This window comes from Malurus melanocephalus, unplaced genomic scaffold (genome assembly GCF_030028575.1).
Source record: "Malurus melanocephalus ecotype Western Australia unplaced genomic scaffold, MMel_1.1 scaffold_6, whole genome shotgun sequence".
NCBI lineage: Eukaryota > Metazoa > Chordata > Aves > Passeriformes > Maluridae > Malurus > Malurus melanocephalus.
In genome coordinates, this window is record NW_026623238.1 from 4,565,756 (window position 1) to 4,586,499 (window position 20,744).

The window sequence follows — 20,744 nt, forward strand, 5'->3', positions numbered from 1 at the left end:
ACAACACTGCAGGAATTACTATATACTCAAAGTCACTCTAAAGATGACAGCAAAGCAGATTTCATCTTTCCTGAGAAAAATCCTTATGGAAAACTGAAATATTTCAAGTTTTTTGACCAAAGGATTTCAATCTCCCCAGCCAATATTTCCAACTGCCCTTTTCACAGATTTAAAAGAAACAAACTTCACTGCATTATTTTACACAGCCTTTCTATTGCGTATTCTGTTCACAGGAAAACAAAGACGCTCAATTTCATAACCTCCAAAACTCATCTATATGGCAAATGCTCAAAATGCTATTGCCAGTCTTCCACTAATCRCATGAGGTTTCTCCTTTATGGGTAATTTGTGAGCTATATGACTGATACTTTCATCAAAACAGCTCCATGCATGAGAGGGAGTCTCCTGCCTTGCCTTGCTGTGTTCTGTTCTGCACGATGTCAGCTCTGCTCATTGGCTTTGACAGGATCAGTTCATATTCCCAGGCACAGCAGATCATCTTTTAGCTGCAGTGTCCCACGTTGTAGAGCTAATGCCACACAGCTGAAGATTCGCTTTTAGCATCTCTGGTTAACAATTCATTGGCTGACCTCTCAGCTGTTCACACATTTTAAAATAAGAAAATAGCTCTGAGCAATCATTTTTTCTGAGATAAGCATCAGATGCTTGGACCAGTATAGCTCAGCCCCAGAGGAACACTGCYTCAGAACTGCTTGGGATCATATTGTGCTACACATTTTAACATCCCTTAGGGCAGAAAATAGGTCATATGGAACTGGCTGGAAGGCTTGATGTGAATGTGTTCATTTGTCCAAGTATTACAATCAYGGAGAAAAATGGTGACAACCACACAGTGCACATTAACATTTGTTTGAAGTCAGATGTCATTTTAATTCCAGACATGCTGATTTAATGCCTCAGTAGCTACACCAGCTTTTGTGACCCTCTGCATGGTTTCATCATCAAGAGAAGTAGTGAGAGGGGATGCTGCCAGACTGGCAGAGTTTGTCTATTTCAGAGATTTCTACACCATGTTGCCAGTGCACATGGCTGGGAGAGGCATGGACAGGATTTCTGTTTGCACCACGCTGAGGGGCAGGCTGAGATGCATAATTGTGCAGACAAAGCAGCCAGCAGTGAGGTGTGCAGCCTGCACCAGGGACACTCAGGGACACTGTCTGTGTCTTTTCGGTCATCTTAGAGTCTCTATAAGTCAAACACAACAGCATCTACAGTAAAGGATGTAGGGCTGTGTAGCACCATGCCTGAATGTGAGAAGGAGCTTCCATCCCAGCAGCAGAACAGTGCCTTGCTGAGGACCACGTGAGTCCTCACAGACCCAACACTGCTGCTTATTTGGAGATTGTTGTTGCCAAGCCTCTGTGATGTAAATGAGCAATCTGCAAGTTCATCTGGACAGCTGAATGAAGTGAAGCTTTCTCCCATAAATCCTGGCACAGGGATCAAAGTCCTCCACTGATTGATACTCACAATCTTGTTTTTCTTCTGTCCACATCCATCCCTTGAATCCTCACAGCTTTAAAAAAACACATGAATCTTGCCTTAACACCAGCTTTTGGTGGATCACCTTCAGCTTCAAAATGTTGGAGTGATCTACAACAGTGAAGATCTCCTGGCAGAAATTATATATCCCATATATATATATATATATGGATTTCAGTTTGAGAATGTGGGCGATACATGCATCCCTCAGCTGCTGTGAACTCATTTAACATTTAACAGTGAAGAGCTGCAATCATTTGTGATTAGATCCCAACTGCCAGATTTGTTTATTTTGGAAAAATGTCACCAGTACTTAGCCTTGCATCGTAACATGTTTCACGGTCTCAAAAATCTCCAGCACAGCAGATGATACTGCAGTTTGCTGCCCACTGGATTGCAGATGTCATTCCATCAGAGATGGAAGATGGGGAACTGCATAAACTGTTGAATGTTTGTGCTGGGAATTTGTCTTGCTTCCTAATAGTATTTGACTATCTTCACTAATGCCAGTGGAGTTTCAAGGGCTCTCATGGTTTAACCCCAGCTGGCAGCTCAGCCCCCCACAGTCAATCACTCACTCACCTCCATGGCAGGACAGGGGAGAGAATCMGAAGAATAAAAGTGAGAAAACACACAGGTTGAGATGAAGACAATTCAATARGCAAAGAAAAAGTCACATTCAGAAGAAAAGTAAAACAMGGAATTCATTTACTGCTTCCCATCAAAAGGCAGGTGTTCAGCCATATCCAGGAAAGCAGGARTTAATGACTTCATCAACAGTTACTTGGGGAAAAAAAAATGTGATAAGTCTGAACGTCCCTACTATCTTCCTTCTTCACCCTCATATATGTATTTGTASCTCAAATCTCCTCCCTGTACATCACTCATCTTCCAGGACAGGAATCTTTTCTTATGCTTTCTTTAACTGTGTGCTAAGAAGGTTTATTATAAAATTATTTTACTCCATCTTAGAAAGTCCATACATATAATAGTGAACTGATGGATCTGCTGTTTCTGTTAAACCCATCCCAAAAGCCATTTTTGACAAAACAAAAGTACTCTGCTGAGGCATTCTACAGACCTTTCATTTAGTATGATTTTGTATTTGAAAGATGCAATAGCAGGTTTTCTTTTCAGTGATTTTTTTCTTTTTGTGATTGCCATGGTGAATGACACAGCATTTAATATTTTAATGAGAATTCACTCTCTKTTCTGTAACCACCAGGCAGTTAAGGATATTGTACTGCTCACTACATGATGATCTGAGCAGCAATCTGCACAAAATGGTCTGAGAAAACCTGATATTGACACAGGAAAGTGCTTTACTAAGACACTATCAACAAGATGACATCACTGTGATCATTAATGTTTTCCTAGCACTTTGGCCATTTGTTGGAAAACTGAACCCTAWCAACTGCCAATTTTAAGCTCATAATATTACCAGCAGTGTTGCCAAAGTTTTTCTAATTGGCAACAGATGCGGGGCCTTTCACTAAGTTCCCACAATATATTAATGAATTTATCACTTTGTGGAATTAATTTAATCACATTTTTTTAGTAAAACTATGACACAGTCGTTGGACTGGTGCTAATAGAGATGCCCAGCGAAGCGATAAAAGAATTGTTTTGCATATTAAATGGCATTTAAACATCTTCATTGTTGATCCAGTTACAATCCTCCCCTTCTGATTACTTTTGCTTTGGCCTCTTTTATCATGAGCACAGACACTGCACGAGAATATATACACAGCAAAGCTGTGTGTCAGCCAAGAGAYAGAGAGGATAGTTATGGCTAAGGAGCTACAAGGCCAAGCATTAATATGCTGACCACTGCTGCTAAAATGATAGATGAGGATTTGCTGTCCAGAGAGCTGTCAGTCAGATGGGAAGAATCACCCTCAGCTTCTTTTCAGAAAAGGCTGTGCTGTGATATTGAAGAGCCACAGCCTCAGCAGATTCTCTGCAGTTTTGTTTTTTTTTTTTTTTTTAACTTAATATCTTAGCACTTTCTGTGTCAGAACATTTTTTTATCATAGCCTTGAGCTGCTAATTATTTTCACTTTTTCTTTTCCTTTTTTTGTATGACTTCTGGTCAAATGCTTTCTTATATCTTGACAATACTATTCTCAGTAAGAATCCTTTAGAGTCAGAAAGCCATGTTGCTCCTAATTTGATGCTAGATTACAGCTGAGTTGCTGGAGTGAGTGATCCTTTTCTTCACAGTGCTGTGTCTTTTGATCATAATTGCTTGGTCATAGGGTCTGGGATCTGGCCTGAACCCCAATTTATACCTTTGCCTACTGCTGTAAACACCAGCAGGGAGAGCTTTGCTAAGATCTGCTCTGTCAACATGATACAAATCAAGTCTAGGGACCAAGAAATTCTCAACCCCTTTCAGTTTTCTTACTAATAACGAGAACTTCATGAACATATTTCGTGCAATTCATTGTAAGACTGAATTTACATGGCTAATACAGGCACCAAAATACAACATACTCGTTAAGGGTCCCATTAGTGCCAATTATGATCTAGTTCAAAGAGTCAGTGCAGCTCAGAGGTTGTCCAGGTCATCAGCCAGAAAGAGAAACACAAAGAAAGTGCAGAAGAGAATGAACATACTGTGTTTCATTTTTTTATTTTTTTTTTTTTAAATATCAGTGACTTAGAATGTGAGAAATTTGGTATAGCATTCCTAGGAGTGGCATGGAATGCTAGACATTAGCATCAATTTTTCATACCACACATTCCATACTGCTCTGTGGTGGCTATTCCAGTTGCTCTCAGGGGAAGCAAAGAACACGGGCCAGAGGAGTGAAAATTAAGGAAAAACAAGCCAAAAAAAGCAAACGCCCAAAAGATTACCAAACATTTTGGGTAAACATTTTTATCATTAAACCAAAATATTTTTATTATTAAAAGAAAAGTACTGTTGCATGATTTCTTTATCTTGTGTGGAGTCATCTTGCTAGGCATGTTAGTTCAGTTTTCTGTGAACATCTCTTCAAATTAACAGACATACGTGCTCTTAGCTCCAAACAACATGCAATTTATCTTTCCTCCTAAGTATCAAGACKGTGTAAAAAAGTTTGATCCAAGAAAAAATCACTTAGTGCAAGAGAAAAACATTTTCAGGGAAGAGCAAGGAGAAAAAAGGAACTGATAAAACCTATGATCTTGAAAGACAATATTCATGACATAGTGTCAGTGATCCTCTGCTCCATTTTCTTTATAAGCTACTGTGAGAATATTTGATACAAAGAAGTTCCTTTCAAGTGCTTCCTTTGTACACTTGTTATGAGCAATTAGTGAAGTCCCACAGTCGTGTGATCTGACTTAGGAGGTTTTATTTTGTTCCTTCTTTGGTGAATTCAGTGCTGATAAATGTTCCTTTCCCTGTGATCTTCAGCTCAGATGTCTACACATCCATTTCCACTGGGTCTAATTTACTGCTATCTCACTTCARTTCTGTGCTGACATAACTCCACTGATTTTTTTAAGGAAGAACTGGAAAGAAACAAGGACTTGTCACCTGAACTACTCCCAAGCTGAACTAGTGAAGAGTAGAAAGAGGAGAAGCTGAAAACACTAAATTTTATCAACAAAGTTTTTTATAAATGGATGAAGAATTTTTTTATTATTATTTTTGCRAGGAATATCGCTAAGGAAGCAAAGGCTCTGAGCCCAGATTTTGGGAATGAAGTATCATTTTATGCAGAAATATTATCATATTTTCGATTTTTTTTTCTCTAAATATACACAATAGCCTAAGTTCAGGTTCTTATTCAGCAGAACAAGTAACCCCTACAGTAAACAAATACCTTGATGTGTTCTAACTGTTTAACAGCCTTGAAAAAGGTGCACCAGTCTCAGCTRGCTTGATTTGAGTTAAATAAGTTGTTGTATGTGACAGAATAWGTTTGCTTTCTCAAAGAAACCAGAAAAGGCAGCTGCAAAAATTGCTGTTGTGTTCCGGGTGGTTTGTAGGGAAAAGAAGAGCAACATATTTCGTACTATTTAAAATAAAAACTTTTTTTTTACATTGATTAAAGGAACTGTTTAACTGCTGAGTAGTTCACTCAGAGAGGAACAGAGTACACAGACTCTCACGTGGTGGAACCATGTTCTTTTTGCTTCTTGTGGCCATAATATAAAGAGACACTTGGTTGTCACACAACTGACGTGAAGAGAGAGAGGAATCCAAATCAATTGAGATTTACTGACTTATGGTCTGGAAGCAGAGATACAATTCCTTTTTGTTTCATTGTGGACATTGTCCATTTTTGACTTACAGTTTAGAAATGCCCAATTTACCTTTTGAAACATGGAATCCATCCATCCATCACATTAGATTAACTTTTTTGAAAACTTACTCTCTTAAAAAAAATGGGGAAAATTGCTCATCTCTACATAGATGCTATACTTATTTTAAATGCATGCAACAAAACTCTAATACCTAAATTAATTATATTTTTCTTAGTTTGATAGATTATATATTTTGGATGTGCTTGGTGTAGCAATCTGCTAACATTCTGTCTCACTGATATAAAACATAATGAAGGAAGGAGATGATAGTATATGTTTAAGCTCAGAGGGTCTATTAAAATGCTGACTGTTTAAAAAGGCTCCTGCAAGCAGGCTGTTGCCAAATGTCACATGTGCAGATCCCTTCAATTTTAAAAGGAGTCTTTCTCCAATTTTTCATAGCAAATAAGTGGATAAGTAACTTAAAATTAACTCTTCTCCAGCAAAATTAATAGAAGAGAGAGAGAGCATTAATCCAGGATTTTCATCTTTGGGATTTGTATTTCTACTAAAAGACATAAGTAACCTATTTGTAGGGGCAGAAAATGAATCAGTAAAGACTGGGGATATTGTAAACATGATCAGATTACTGCTATCATGAATCTGAAGAAATGGGGGATCCTTGATTTATAATAAATTTAAAAATTCAAATAACTCATATTTAAGCAATTAATAGGGACTGCATCAGGGTTTGGGTTTTTTTTTTCTGCACTCAGAGGTGAAAAGCAGGCAAAGTCTGGGGTGTGAACAAAGCAGAGGTTTTCCAAAGTAATGTCATTGTCGGTAAGTCTGGGCAGATACAGAGGATGGCCTGTGATGGATTTGCTCTTGCCTGTCTCACATGCTGACTGCAGCAAGCAGCAGATTCCTGCTGTGACCTTACCTTCTCCCTTCTTCCTTCTCCAGAAAAAGMTGACTCTCCTCACTTTTTGACAAAAATCTGTTAAAGGAAAGACCCCACTGGAGAGTACCAATTGCCTCAAAAAATTGACTCTCAGCCTCTCTCCCATGCCAAACCCCTCGAAATCAGAGTGATCCATTCCGGGATCTTTCCCATTTACCTATCCCTGCCTCCTCCTCCTTGACTCCACATTTGCCTAACTGAATGCTCCTGACTGTTTTTATTTTGTTTTATTCTTCTCTGGGCTGAACATTTCCATGCAGCCCTGCTCCTGGAATTCTTAAACTGACCCTGCTTGGTATTTCATAATATAGCAAGTAAGTCCTTCAAATCTGCACATTAAGTAGAAACATTTTCTTTTCTGTCTCTTGCAAGGAAATCAAAATAATTTATTCCRGAAGAAAAAAAGATGGGAAGATAACTCACTCATTTCAAACAGCTAAGAAATTTTTGCCTTTAATTTTGGGGGGCTTGAAAGAAAAGGGCAGAGGTGGAGATCTACTCAATTTTTTTTCACTGGGAAATTACTTTGTATTGTGAACTTTTGAGGAGAGAGGAATAACTTCTATAACTAAGAGTACTTAAAGATACATTTTCCTCATTTTATACCAGTTTTAGATGAAGAAGATTAGGTAATAAAAAATGCCTTTCCATCAGTATCAAATATTTTCTTCTATGACAAGTATCACATTAGAGAACTTTAGACACAAAATCCACTGTTTTAGAAATGGCTAAGTACAAGGAAATGATCCAGAACCCTTGTGTTATGCTCATGTTCACTCACACACGTTGTGCTGTGGACAAAGTCTGTCAACCCCCACAGCAGAAGTGCCCTGGCCATGCCGGGACAGCACGTGAGGTTTTAGGAAAGAATTTATTTGGCTTTTACCTCCAGCAATTTCTTGCAAGACTACCCAGAATACAGTTTTATTTTGTGCATTGTTACAAAAATTGCCAATCTACTATTAGGTGCAAATTGTTTTCTACTTAGGACGGTGGAGTTTTTTGGTTGGTTTTTTTTTTGTTTGTTTTTTTGGTTTTTTGTTTTTTTGTTTTTTTGTATACTCTATGAAAGTGCAACCTAAGGACTTTCTAGTAATCTGGAGATCAGAAGTTGATTGAATATAAAGGAAAGATAATTTCAGACTTATCAACTGTAAGTTACTTAAACTTTTTGAAGAAGTACTCGGTAACATTTAGACAAGTTTAAACAGTACCAAAGTAATAAGACTGTGGGTTTAATATGGTTTCCATTGGGAAATTAAAATTAACAGAAMCAGGACTTGCTTATCTTAAACAATTTATTTCTTTCATACCAATCTAGATCTATGGGTGATCTACAAACATTTTGCAAAGGAATTTTTATTCTCTATTTTGAGATTTATGTTTAAGAAACACTTTAACTGTTCTTTCCAAGTCAKCCTCTTGTCTTGTAGTATCTAAACTGGAAGAGACTCTCAGGTATGCTAACCTGACAAATCAATTTGTAAATCAATTCAGATTTACAAAACCCARTTTTTGAGGACATTTCTTATTCAGTTTCATTTCTCCTTTCCCTAGTGTGAAACCAGTGAACAYCAGCAAGAAAGTTAATGGAAACAGTTAGACCTATGCACAGCCAAAACCTTTTCTTATATAGTCAAGTTGTGTGAACCAGCACCCGAACACAGTTCCTCATTCACAATGTTTTGGGAATTCCTATTAGGATTTAAATATTAAAAATTAAATATGTATTTTCATAAAATATGTGTAATAGCAGTTTAACCATAAGGATTGCTGCACCAAGTAAGGTCAAAGTCCTTTCTAGTCATTTATTCATCTGCCAGTAGTATTTGTCTAAGGATGTAAGAACTAGACAGTTGAAAACAAGACAGTCAAGGGGGAACCAAACAAATTATATCTTCTCAAGAATGCTGAAAGTAAGCCCCTGAAATAAAAAAACTTTAATAATTCACTTTGAAMTGGTAACATTTTTTTATCACCTTAGTGTTCAGAGGCTGGTTTATTCTGCTMTTCTTTTCAAGTGTTGATGTGAATATAAAATGCTTTGACCACAGGAAAAAGGTAATCATTAACTAAGGCTTTTTGTGGGTTTTTCTTTGGAAGTCCTGATTTTTCCTACCCATCTACTATGACATTCTCGCACTTTTTATTCCCAGTAAAACTAGAAAACTCTCATTAACTATAGAGGAGAAAACTTATAGCTAGAATCTCACAGAAAATGTTTACATCTATGAGTATACTTTAGTGAGCTACTTCTTTGTGTTTAAAATATGGAAACTGAAAGGTTGTAACCTGTAAAATATAATGCCTTGTGTTAATGGAGAACTTAAACATCAAAAGAATATTTTATGGGACAAGATTGGCAGATTTTTTCAATGAACAATGTGCCATTGTTTCCTTGAAGACACACTCCATTTAACGGGAAACTTTGGTGTGGAACATATTTTATCTTCATTGCTGCTTATTCTTTCATAATCASCAGATTGAAACTTTTGGATTAGAAATAAAAAAACACACAGTTTTTATCTTCTATTTAAGAACTGAAGTAAAGACCTATCAGAGATTATTAAACTACACCTCAGAAAGACTACATCTCTTACAACTGCTCTCAGTTTGGTGAGGTTAAACTACAATTAAAAGCAATATAGATAAAGAAACAGTGGTTTTAACATGGTATTTTATTTCTTAGTTAATACCAGGATAAATAGTTTTTGTTACCTAACCAAAATACACTGGGTTTTTTMCTAAACAGAAATTTGCTACTGTAAATTTATTCTGTTCTCTTTGTTATCACTAAAATTGCACTCCTTTGGTGACAAGGAACTGGCCATTGACAAATTGTTTAGAGTTTTGAGGCATTTGTAATGTCTTCTCTACACAGAGCAGCTGATTGCTATTTTTGACTATTTGTTACCCAAAAAAAGTAATCTATTGCAGCAGGCATTACATGGAATGTTACACAAAGCTAAGCAAAAGCTAGGAGAAATTACTCACCTGGCTATCAGTACACAAATTTCCAGATAGCCCMAGGTTTACCCAGAGACATAAACTTGGTCTTTTGGGGTACCAGCAAGCTGCAGAACTCAGTTCAGATCTCTGGTCTTTCTGAACTTTGAAACAGAATCACAAAGCAGAAGGAGGAAAGGAACACAAAAAAAAACAGAATAAACAATATCACCAAGAAAGCAAAAGATAGAGATGTAGATGGGTGGTGCTGCCATAAGAGGCATGAAGATAGAGAAGTACAGGTATGAGGAATGGTCTGCCATCTGGAGATATTTTATGACTGAAGGCAATAATGAAAGGGTTTAAAGAATATTTCTAACTGCTAAAATTATTTTGTTGTTTTTATTGCTGGTTTTATTTTTGTTTTGTTTTGTTTTGTTTTGTTTTGTTTTTGTAGAGGCATTCATGGAAGCACAAAATTTTTAGCAGAAGCTTCCGAACATGAACTTAAGCAGAGCAAAGATAAATACCTGCAATGCACCTTTTCTGTACTTAATTGTTACACTTCATGAAATTACAAAATGCTGAATGGAAAAGATGAAAGTGGAAAGTTTATCCTTCTCAATAATTAATATGACTATTATTTGAAGAGGGAGGTTTGCCAGACCTATCCAATTACATATACACAGAATATTTCACTGCTCTTTAAAGATTCTGGTTGGACTGAATTGTTAGGATGTGRATTGAATAAATCATACATTTTCTTCATAGTAAAAGAGGAAATTAGGTAAAATTCCTGCTGCAATACCAGCTGAAGCCATATGTTTCTGCAGAACCTACTGCTTTAAAAKTTTTTTTTGCTTGCACTGACTTTAATGCACTTTAATATTTTTTAATACAACCATTAAAACAAAGACATATGATTGAATTTATTTCAGTTCAATAGAAGTGTATGAATATATACTTTATAAAGGTCCATTAAATAAATCTGTATTATTAWATTCTAAATATGTCCTGGAGTTTTCTCCTCCCTGGAAGTTATTATATAATTTCCTATGTTACCATAGGACTATTTGTTCTAGTCCCCGCTGTTTTGTGTTTTGTGTGGTTTTTTTTTTTTTAAAGCAGTGCTTCCAGCACTTTTTCAATGACTCCAGTTTCTTTCACTGTTGTGTTTGMTTTTACTGAAGGATTTCAGAGTTTTTTAACCATGTGTTGTAAAAAGAAAAATAAAATGGAGCAGACTTTCATGCCAGTGTGTGGTTTTAACTTCTCATACCATCTAAAAAAAAATAAATCAGAAATTTCATAGGTTTTAGATAAACTGGGGAAGTCAAGGAAGTCTGATGTGGTATTACCTCTCTGTTAATACAGTCAAATGAATAAATGCCCTCTCCTGATTTCTAGAGTCAAACCTCCCCATCTGCCTTCTAYAGCAGAACAGACTAAGTGCAGTATTAAGTCAGGTGATTCACCTTTTTTGCCTAAAGACACCATCCAAAAAATTGCAGGTTATCAAAGTAAGCCAGTACTGCGGGGACAGTAAAGGTTCCTTTTAGGTCATAACAGCTGCATGACTGGAAGGGACAGAAAAAAAAAAAAACCTCTCTTTTATATTTTTCAAACATGGGCAAGTTTCCACTGTTGTAGTCCATTTTYATTTTGATTCATAGATTGAATGGCTGAAGGCTGATCATTATATAATATTCCAGAAACCCCAGAGGAACTTTTCTTCATATGAAAGTGCCTCAAAAGTAGAAGCTGTGARGTAGCAAGGGGTGGCCTGTCAGGAGTTTCAACTCCTCCAGAGGTATCAATCACTACAGTTACAAATTGTACCTAAACAAAACTTCAGAATACAAATAGCAGCTGCATCCCTTCRCACTCTCCCAACAGTGCATCAAATAAACACAGAGACATCCACTGGAGAGAAAAAACAAAACAAAACACTGCAGCATGAAATTATTTTGTGTCTGACAGGTGCAGATTCTTTGTCATAAACTGAAAGACTTCAAGAATTATAATGRAACTACAAAATATCTAGGAAAATAGGTAAGAGCATGTCTACCTGTAGTCTTCTATGCCTTTAAGTTATCCTTTTAGTTTGCATATTTCACAATTCATATTCACAATTAAGCACAAAACCTGTCTTTATAGTTAATAGTGTCACAAAAAGAGAAAAAAAAATCCACAATAAAAAAAAAAAAAAAAAAAAGAAGGGAGAAAAAAAAAAGATAACTGCTTTGTCTGATAAAGGCAAATTTGCCTTGAGGTTTTTTTTAATGAAAAGTGAACTTATAAACAATGGTTCCTGGTTGTGTGTGTCAGCACAATGAAGCCTTCCTTAAGCTTTTACCAATTTTATGTATATTCAGAAGTACTTTAATACCACATACTCAGATATCATATTTTCACAGCTTTGAAAAAACACAAAAATCTCATATTGAAGTTACATACTCACTACAGAAAATGGTTTCCAGTTACCATTAGGTAACATTTGTGTAGCTGAATTAAAAATAGAAGGAAGATTTCCATTTGTGGATAGACATCTGTACAGATCATTGCAGAAAAAATGAAATGCTAATTGTGAAGAAAAGGACAGGTAAGCAAGTATCAAGGTCTATTCCATAAACAYTGTGGAATAAAAAAGGGACAGTTGTAAGGGAGGAGTGTGGAGATGGAAAACCATACTCCGATTAATGTCAGTGGAGTTGAGAGGGTTTATTAATATCAAGATGCTCCCATGAGTGTCTGGAGCTGGAAGAACTTGCCATTTATTGCTCCTCCTCTTCTAAACCTACAGTTCATCAAGAAAATCCTCCTGAAAAAAAACTACAAGCAATTTTATTTCAGTTTAAACATATCTGAAAATGAGGAATAAGGAAGGAGGTAGCATTTTATTTTAGCACAGTTTTCAGGCTTTAATTTGCTATTAAAGCCTGATTTGCTAATAACACTATTTTGAACTGTTGCATGTCATCCTTTATTCAATCATTCATCAGAATTTTARAAACACAATAATCCATGTTATGAATAACAGCTTGGATAAATACAATTTCATCTCTTGGTTATGKATACATTTTCTACAAGTAAGTCTGTATTGTGCATCCTCTTTTTCCCCAAAGTATTCTGACACTGAACATAAACTGTTGAAATAAATGGCACATGATACCCAAAGCATTGAGTTGTCAATTCTTTGGAATCGTGCWTAACTTTGTTATGATTATTTGTATCACTGAGTTTATTTTGAACACTGAAAGGGAAAAGGAGAGAGCCAATGAGGATAAAACAAGTGCAAGGAGAAATAAATATTCCAAAGACTTTAAATATTTGGGAAACAGCATGAGAAGGTGGCAGGCAGGAACTCAGCTTTGAAAATGGCTCAGATACCTGGAAGCCTATGAGAGGCTTGTCTTTCTCAATATCCTGATTTACAATCTCTTTCATCATAATCTTTCTTRTTGGTCTTTATGCATTATGTTGCCTGTTAGCTGTGAAAAACCATGACTGAATCCATTCTTTTTGTAGACAAAGATGATTTTAGCTGATGCTGGATTTGGAAAAGTAMAAAATTTTTTATTTCAGAAGTTTAAACAAAATCTTCCTAGAACTATAGAAGTTATAAACCAAAATGCTAATAATAGAAGGAAATTATTAGTCCTGGAATGAGAAACATCTCTGGAAATACAACCCATGTGAGAATTTTAAACAGTAGTCTCGTCTCAGCATAAGTGTTTTACTCTAGTGTTATTTAAACTTTTATACAAATATTTTTATTTTAAATTCTACTCTTTGTCCCTTAAACATTCACAAAGGCAAATGGTTTTTTTTCACCATGTTTAAATCACCATATTTAAGGCCATCTTGTAGTTGAAACAATCACATTTAGAATGGTATGAAAAAAAWTTCCATATCATGGCTATTTCATTGTGCCCCTAAATGGAAAAGAAACATATGTCTAATATTTAGAGATGTTTCAAATCACATACAGCACAGTCACTGATATTCAGCATTCTAGCTTGATGCCTTAAATGCTGTTAGGTCAAGAAAGTCTACAGTTCGATCAAATAAGGGTAACGTTAAATGAGTCATAAATTGTTCCTGTAATTGAGAAGGTAGAAGAACAAGAATAAAAGCTCTAGCTCTAATTTCTAATTCAATATTCATCATGATTTTTCTAAATGAATGTGATGCCAATGAAAGAAGTAACTTGTAGTTCAGCTGCAGTCAAGACATTTCTGCTGTTAGGGTTGTGAAAGAACCAGTGACAAATGCTCTGGACAGAACTGGCAATATTCTTACTTRCCATGGTAACACTGTGTAGGATACTAGAACCACTCTGAGCATTTTATCCTGATAATGAGTCAATCCTCCTTGCCTGCATTTGGAGAAAAGTTAGTATTTCTGGATAGAATCAATTATTTCTTTGTTTCCCAACCAGGTTTACCTATCTTTTGGAGCACAGAAGCAGACAGAACACCTAAATTTGGCTAGACAGATCTGSATTCTGCCTTGAATTTCACCTCAGGTAGGCTAATGGAGAGTGCACTGACCATAAATCCAAGATTTTGAGCAACATTATCCATTTAGATGTCTACTATGTTTGTTTTAAAAAGTAGAAAAATGACCCAGGGAAGTCTTCAATCAGCAGAAAAGAAAGAAAAAATCTAGGAGTATCTGATCATAAAGATCAGGTTTTATTTTGCTTTTGTGCCAAACAGAAGCAGGGTTATCAAACAGCTGCTTATTCTGTACTTGARCAAAAGTCATTCAAGGCAAGAACTCTCTTTTTACTAACATTTTTATCATGTCAGACTTGAACRAATGCAGCCAGTTCAATAGACAGGAAAAAAACTCAAATGTCCCAGATCCATCTACATTTCAGAGTCTCAGAAGAATGCTACAGTTTATGTCAGTATAAAGAAAAAGGGRACTATAATGTATGCTGCTATTTGAAACATGTGAGAATTGTCTCTGGTGAAGGCAAGTACCAGCATAAGTTTCCAGAAGAACACTTGTAACTTACACTTGTAACAATGCAATATATTTTGTTCCAGARGAATAGTACCTATTTCTTGTCTTCAGCAAATGTTATGTAATATTCTACTCTTTCTTGACTCTCTTGTCTCWCTTTAGCATCCCTACTTTAAACAGGGCAAACAAACATTGTGAAGATGCTGCTTTTTAAAAAGTTTATGCCTCTTATTTAACCGTGACAAGGAGATGCCTGCAAATATGCAGTCAGAATAAGAGTGCTACAGGAATATTTCTGTTGTACTTCTATTGTGCTGCTATTGTGTGTCTTCTAAAATCCAGGYACTTAGATTGTCTTGACATTTGCCATGTCATGAGGTAGGAATTATTTTGAAAAAAGTACTTCTGTGACAGGAACCCCTGTACATAGAGTGAAATCACCCAATTCGATTCTTTCTGTGTACTGGATTTTGATCTGTGGTTCTAATCATCCCCTGTCTGGTCTCAGCTTCTGAAAGTAATGGTATTATGTAATGCACACATTGTTTCTTTGGCAACTAATGCTGACAATCAAAAACACAAGCCACATTCAGATTTAGAATTTCATACTCAGTCTACACAAAGCAAAATGTACTTTGTTAACACAGGAAAAAACTTGGCAGGCAACTGTGACAAGAGCTGAGTAGCACAAGGTGTCRTGTTGATCTCTTTGAACCTGAGTTGTGCCTATGAGCTATATGTCTCCTGTGACTTGATCTTTATCCGTGTTTTGGTAGGAAAACCTTTCAGAAAGTTGCTGAGAACCCTTTAAGGTTTTGAGGGGGGGATGCTTACTGGTGGGTTTTTTTTTTTGTTTTGTTGGTTTTGGGGGTTTTGGTTTTTGTTTTCGTTTCTGCTTGACTAATGGGCTGCAATGCTGAAATACATCCCAGAGCCCTGCTCTTAAAAGTGCTACCAAAATTTTACACAGCTTCATAAGGCACTGATGTGRAGCTTTTTCATTAACATGAAGGTTCAAGATGTTGAGCTCCCTCAATAATTCTTATGGTGCCAAAATCTGTCCCTGCCTTCTCCAACAGCAACCTTGTGCTCCTCTGCACAGAAAACTGCAATCTGTGGGGCAGAAGCAAACATCTCCCGTTCACCTTGGCTCTCAGCTGTTGCTGTGGGTCGCCCTGAGCTCTCTCCAGGGTCAGAGAGGGATAAACATCGCCTTTTCCTCAGCACAACCATGACCTGTGTGCTCACCTCACAGTCAAGCACAGTGATACATTAAGCTCCCTCAGTTTTATACAACATATTGGGTAGAAACCCTTGCTTCAGCAGCAAAGGTGCCTGGCAGGAATAAACAACTCCTAAAGAAGCATCAAAACACCTCCAAGAGAGGCACATCCAGCATGAACTGCAGCTCCCACAGAAAGCATTGATTTGGAACAGTGCTTGCCATCCTGTACTGAGAATTRCACAAATGGGTAACGTGCCCTGCTTCTGAACCCTATTGATCTGCATTWATCTTAGGACAGACATGGCTGTGCATTTGAATAGGCCACAAGGCAGGGTTGAGGCTTCATGGGAAAATAATCAGTTTGCTACATTTAAAATAAAAATTAACAAAAGGAGAGAATATAAAATCCTACATTTCAAGTTCTAGACCAAAGCCTAATTAACAAGGATTAGAATGAAGATCACTTTACATTTGCAGACTGGGGTTTCTGGCATGTTTTTCTGCAGTATTTGCTGCAGATCATCAGTGGGAGTGAAACCACCCTACTAGTCCTGGTCTAGTCCAGCAATTCCAATCTTCATAAAGGAATGTTACCACTAGCATAGTTTAAGCTGACACTTTCTAAATTAACCTAAAATAGCAACAGGTAATGTTTTAGCACTTAAAAAAAATCTCCTCAATCAATGTTTTGATAGAGAAATACACAATACTCTTTTAAGAAAGAGTTTAAATTGGACTCAAAGCAGAAAGTGATGCTGCAAGAGGGCCAAGGTCTTGTTTTTATGTCTCCTCTAAGAAATGACACTTCTTGTAGAAGACTGACCCCTTTCTCCCCCCTTACTATAGTAAGGCATTATGCTTGCACCTAGATATTCCTCTGTGCTCTCCTGTCCAATTAGAGAAAAGGTCAGTCCAAAATAAGTATAACTTAAGTTTATAATGGCTGACAAGAAGATGGTAGGGGGATGGTATGAATGCAATCATATTAATTCTGGGTAATGMTTTTCCACACATTAGCAACTCAGCTGTTGTGCTCAGAATGAGAATTAAAATAAGAACTATGAACTTCTGGGAGTAAAAAAGAAAACAGTACATCCAATGGCAGAGAAAGTATAAATGTGGTCCACTGCACTGCACTTTAGTACTACCAAAAGTACCAATACCTGAGGAAAGCAGCTGTTCACATCACCAGCAATGCAGTGCATTTGTGAGCCTGGAGGAAAGTGGGATGTTTCCCTACAGATTTCTAGAGAGAGCATTGATTCCCACTCTGAGTGCTTTTGTTCCCCCATGCCCTGCTGCCAGGCATCTCTTGTGCATTGCATTGTCTCTGTCAAGGTTCACTTTCAGTTCTSTTTTCCCCTCAGGGGGCTGTCATTGTTAGTATTGCAATGTCCACTCTTTTCAGCTCTTGGTCAGGGGAGTCAAACATGAGCAAGGCAATCAGAAGTGCCCCTGTGGTTATTACTTTTTAGGTTTTGACAAGGCGTTGAAAACAACATGGGACATAAATGCAGTTTCTCATTATTTGTACCTGCACAAATGCTCTGATCCTGTCAGCAGCTTCTTTTACTTCAGCAAGAGAAGCATCTRCTGTGAGCTAATTTGTGATCCAGTTACTCCAGGAAGCAAAGGGAGAGACTCAGCTTCCCCCCTGTATTCTCCCTAATAGCTTAGAAGTTGCAGGTTTTTTATGTCTACAGACTGTGTCTGTGGTTTGAGATATCACTAACAATAAAGTAACCTCAACATAAATAATAAAGCAAACAATAAAGTAGCTTATTTTTCAGCCCTGTACCATGTTTTCAGCATCGACCACAGTGGATACTTAGGGAAAGAGTATGAGAAACTTTCCATACRTCATTCCATTACTCATTCCACTCAYRAGTGAGTTCCACTRTTAACAATATTCTACAGAGAATTATTGGGTTTTGTGTAGCTAAAATACTGCCCTGCAAGGTCTTGTTTTCCCTCTACTTATTTCTAAGGAAAAAATGAAAATTGGTCCCTCATTATCTTYTCCATAGCTCTCACAACAATTAACACTTATTTTTGCCTATTCAGTTGTCTTTTCCCCAAGTTTTATCTTGTTTTCCTCCCAACCTCCTCTCATAATTCACTTCACCTTCTCTAAATCTTTCGAAGTTCTATTTTATCCATTTGGAGGTTAGAATAGCATTTAACAGGCATGTCATCAACTAAATACTGGCACAGCACAGTTGATTTGTTGCCTCATCTTTTCCTAAGAACTCCTATCTTTCTCTTTTATTGTTTGACCAGCCCTGAACATTATTTCAGTGAACTATTCATCATGACTCTAGAGGCCCTTTCTGAAGTGCTTTCTTTTCTGAAGTGTTRCCATTCTCATTTGTCATGTGCTGARGTGGTGGTTTTATGCCATGTGTTAAACTTAGTAATTTTGAATTTTACATGCTTCCTTACTGTATAGTTAGTCAGTAATATGAGATTCTCCTGAGTCTTTTTGTGGCACCACGGACCCGTTCTGAAGTTGCTGAAGGCAGCAGAACTGGAGGGATTACATTTCCAAGGCACTTTCCCATCACTGTTGACTGATCATTTCAGATAATCTGGGTGCTGTTGAGGGCAGGACAATGCAGCTGGGCTTAGCTCTACTCACATGTTCTTACAGCAGGGGTGTTCACACCATGACTGATTGCATATGCAGCATTTGAACAAATGGAGCATCACTTCACTCGGAAAGATGAAATACAGGTTAGCACAATGTACTGAAAATCCTTACAAATTACTGCAGTTGAAAGAAATGGCAGGAGTTTGAGAGCCCTCATCTGCTTAGAAGCATAATGGAAAAGAAATATTTTGTAATGCTTCTATTAGTGAGAGTTAGAGATGGAGATGCTTAAGATTTCTTACAGCAGAAAGGTATTATCTAGAGCAATCTGCATGGTAAATACTTGGTATTAAACAAGGTAACAAGATCCAGGGAAGAGATTTTGATTCCTCTTGTCAAAGGTGAGAAGATCCGAGGCTGTGGACACTAAGTTATTTAGTGTGTACAGAATCTACATTTTTTTTTTTTTTTATTAGAGGGGATTGTGGCTTCACCCCAAAATGACATTCTGCTGTGCACCTAGAAGTCATCCAAATTATGGACAAAAATGCTTGATACAAGAAATKATGAATACACTTAGAGCTGAACTACGGAGCAGGAGAATACCCTACAGAAATGAATGTTCCATAACAACAAAAATATAACAGTCAAAACTTGATAATAGGAAAGTATTTGAAATGGCAAATGTGGAAGTAGAAGGCTTGATGACATGAATGATGACAGATGTTATAGGTAAAGAACACGGGCAAAGATGTGTTAGAAGGAAGTTACAATAATTTGTGGTAGTTTCCTTCCAAAGTCTGCCTTTCTCACCAGGATCTTTTGGCCTCTTTAGCCACAAACATAACTCTACATACAGTCCTCATGTTATTCAGGTAATTTTAAAAGCAGCAACATTCTAAAATTTCAGTATCTAGTGGTTTGAGTCWGAAGGCTGACCTCTACAGCTCTCCTTTAATAAAACACACATCTCAATTCCAGGTACCAAACACTTGATTATTGTTTACTTGGTTTGTGCATACTGTAGTCAGGTAAAGGTCCTGACCATGCCTTTAGCATTTACATTCTGTTTGTAGCTCATCTGCAAAACAAGCATCTTGACTTTTTTTGTTTGTTTGTTTGTTGTTGTTCCAGGTCTTATTTATTCACGTCAATGAATTCCATGTTTAACTGCCTTGCAAAGATCAAAGCCTGAAGCCTTCTACTTAGACTCAATCAGTCCCATCCCAATGGATGAACCTGAGAGTGATCTTACAGCAGTGATTTTAAAGCAACTCAGGGAAGTGTTTATTTAAAAATACTGTTGCTTGAGAAAAGGAATTTAAACAATGTTGATGAAAAAGTGATTGCAACTACAGCTGGCACTACCAGAAAATGGAACRAGACATTTGCATTTTGCATTCTACTTATATAAAAGACACATMTAAATGAAATGTAGGTATAATGACGTGTATATGTTCAAGTAAGAGACATTAGATGCATATAGAATGGTCACTGGGTCTTCAGCATCAACCATTTCACTTCACAGAGCWGTAAGACACYGCTGAGTTACTTTGCTCYWACACTGTTTRCTGCATACAGTTTCCATGTTTTTGRAAGATTTTGTGTATTGAACATTGACARTTCTGAGTGTGGTGCAAAATGGACCAAGACATAACCATTCCCAGTGAAATGTAGGCCTGGCAGAGAAGTTTTGTAACACTTCCCTTACACATATTAGCTCATTGTTCTTACTTCCAAGTCCCTGGAGGAACCTGGAGAAAGTGGAGCCTCTATCCTGGTAKGAGCAGACTGGAGGATTTGATGAAGATAATCACTGTCAGCCAGGAATCAAACTGTAGGGAGGAGTGTGGGTGAAGAGAATGTATGAAGGAAAAAATGGGATCCTAGCTCTGGATGTGGTTAAATTTAGAAAACTGACCACAGCAAACACGGAGCAGTARCACCTTTCTGGTATGATTCAGCCAGAGATCAAAGGTCTTGTACAATTAAGACTCAATTAAACTTAAAGCAAACTGCAATATCAATAAGTTCCACACATAGTTGTCTGCACACAAAGAAATAAAAATGCAAAAAATTATCTTAGCTATAGTTTTTGCTTAAGCCTATTTTTCTTACATCCATTTTCACTGGAACATACACAAAAGTTKTTACAGAGTCTTTTCAAGATCCCTAAAAGGAAGCATAACAGTTTAAAGAAGTGCACAGTGAAGGGCCAGGATTTCTGATGAGGTTTACAGAAGTATGTGCTTCAGACRGGGATTATTCTTGCAAAAAATTATGTAGGACATCTGGTCCAC